This window comes from Phascolarctos cinereus, unplaced genomic scaffold (assembly GCF_003287225.1).
Source record: "Phascolarctos cinereus isolate Bilbo 61053 unplaced genomic scaffold, phaCin_HiC Scaffold_8;HRSCAF=390, whole genome shotgun sequence".
NCBI classification, from domain to species: domain Eukaryota; kingdom Metazoa; phylum Chordata; class Mammalia; order Diprotodontia; family Phascolarctidae; genus Phascolarctos; species Phascolarctos cinereus.
In genome coordinates, this window is record NW_027556291.1 from 4,940,376 (window position 1) to 4,942,921 (window position 2,546).

Consider the following 2,546-nt stretch of genomic DNA (forward strand, 5'->3'; position numbering starts at 1 on the left):
TCTTGAGTCATAAGGGAGAGGGGGAAGGCGTTCCCGTGTTCCCGTGTCCCTGCCTCCCTGCATTCTTGACACTGGGCCAATTGGGATGCCCCCCTGGCTGGGGGCTGGGCTGGACCAGCTGCCTTGGGGACTGAGATCTGCTAAGAGAGCAAGAAAAAGAGATAGAAAGAGAGAAAGAAAGAAAGAAGGAAAGAAAGAAAGAGAAAGAAAGAATGAGAACTGGCATTCACATAACAAATACAATCCTCAAAGCACTTTGCATGCCTCATATGAGCCTCCCGACAACTTGAGGAGGTTGGTGCAACAGCCATTATTATCCCCCTATTACAGAGGAGGAAACTGACGCTCAGAGAGAAGTGACTTGTCCAAGGTCATATAGTTAGTGAGGGGCTCAGATTCCCTTGTCCTCTCTGGACCTGCTTTATGAATCTCTAAAATGAGAATGTGAGCATTGGACTGGCTGGGATTTCTAAGGTCCTTCACGCTGTAAAGCTCATGACCCTGGAGAATGGAGGTTGGTGATAAGGTGGCCCTAGGAATTAGTCTCAGACCCTGAGGCCTGTTGAGGGGGTCCAGGACTGCTGCTTGGGCAGGGCAGAGACGAGCTAAGCCCCTAGCTCTTCCTAACTCTAACTTTGATCATCTCCACTCCACCGTGCTGTCTCTTCAAGAAGGAGAGAGGGACTGATAGAGATTTCTCTTGTTCTTGGCCAGCATAAACACAGCCTGGGGCCACAGGATGTGACCTTCTCTTCTCCCGGCTCAACATTCCCAGTCTCTTCTCTGAGCGCTCCTCCTGGGGCACAGACTCGAGGACCTCCATGGTGTTGGGGGCTTGACAAGAACCCCGTCTTATTTACTTCTTTGTGGACTTAGTTTTGCCCGTTGGTTGGGATGAGGGGGAAGGAGGCCTGAGCAGCCCACCCGCCCATCAAGTTCTCAGGAGGCTTACTGAATGGCTGAGAGCAAGGCAAAGAGCAGGTAAATATTGAAATGGCCCAGGGACAGTCTGGGAGAGAAAGCAGAATTCTTTTCTTGGGTCCTGAGGGGGATCCTGGGTCAACTTAGGATGAGGAATGAGATAGATAGATACATAGACAGACAGACAGAGACAGAGAGAGAAAAAGAGAAGGAAATGGAGAGAAAGAGACAGAGGAGAGAGAGACAGAGGAGAGAGGGAGGAAAGACAGAGACAGAGATAGAGACAGAGAGAAAGGGAGAGAGACAGAGACAGAAAGAGAGATAGAGTGAGACAGAGAGAGAAAGAGGAGACACAGAGAGGAGAGAGAGAAGAGACCAAGAGAGGAGAGAGAGACAGAGAGATAGAGAGGCAGAGGGGGGCAGAGAGACAGAGACAAAGACAGACTGAAGAGAGAGAGAGAGAGAGAGAGAGAGAGAGAGAGAGAGCAGAGAGAGGGGAGAGGGAGAGAGACAGAGACAGAGACAGAGAGACAGACAGAGAGAGAAACAGAGACAGAGACAGAGGGACAGAGAAAGAGAGAGGAGAGAGCTAGAGAGAGAGACAGACAGAAAAACAGAGACAGAGAGACAAAGAAAGAGGGAGAGAGAGATAGAGACAGAGAAAGACAGAGAGAGAGAAAAGGAGAAGGAAATGGAGAGAAAGAGACAGAGGAGAGAGAGAGGAGAGACAGAGAGAGAGAGACAGAGAGACAGACCGGGAGAGAAAGGAAGAGAAACAGAGAGTAGAGACATACAGACAGCCAGAGGAAAGAAAGAAAGGGGAGGAGAGACAGAGAGAGATTAGAGAGAGGAGACAGTGAGAATGAGAGAGACAGAGACAGAAACAGAGAAAGAGTCACAGAGAAAGAGAGACACAGAGAGAGACAGAGACAGAAACAGAGAGAGATATACAAAAAAGAGAGAGAGACAGAGAGAAAGGGAGAGAGACAGAGACAGAAAGAGAAGAGAGATAGAGTGAGACAGAGAGAGAAAGAGGAGAGAGACAGAGAGAGGAGAGAGAGGAGAGAGCAAGAGAGGAGAGAGAGACAGAGTGATAGAGAGACAGAGGGGGGCAGAGACAGAGACAGAGAAAGAGAGAGGAGAGAGAGCTAGAGAGAGAGACAGACAGAGAAAAAGAGAGACAGAGAGACACACACAGAGAGACAGAGGCAGAGACAAAGAGATAGAGAGAGATGGAGAAACAGAGGGAGGAAACAGAGACAGAGATGGGGAGGGAGAAAGAAAGAGATAGAGAGGGAGAAGAGAGAGAGAGAGAGAGAGAGAGAGAGAGAGAGAGAGAGAGAGAGAGAGAGAGAGGAGAGAGAGAGAGAGAAAGAGAGAGGAGAGAGAGAAGGGAGAGACAGAGAGAGAAGAGAGGAGAGAGAGAGGAGAGAGAAAAAGAGAGAAACAGAGAGAAAGAGACAGAGACAAAGACAGAGAGACAGAGAGAAGAGAGAGAGGAGAGAGAAAGAGAGACAGAGAGAAAGAGACAGGGACAAAGACAGAGAGAAAGAGGGAGAGAAAGACAGAGACAGAGAAAGACAGAGAGAGAGAGAGAAAAGGAGAAGGAAATAGAGACAGAGAGA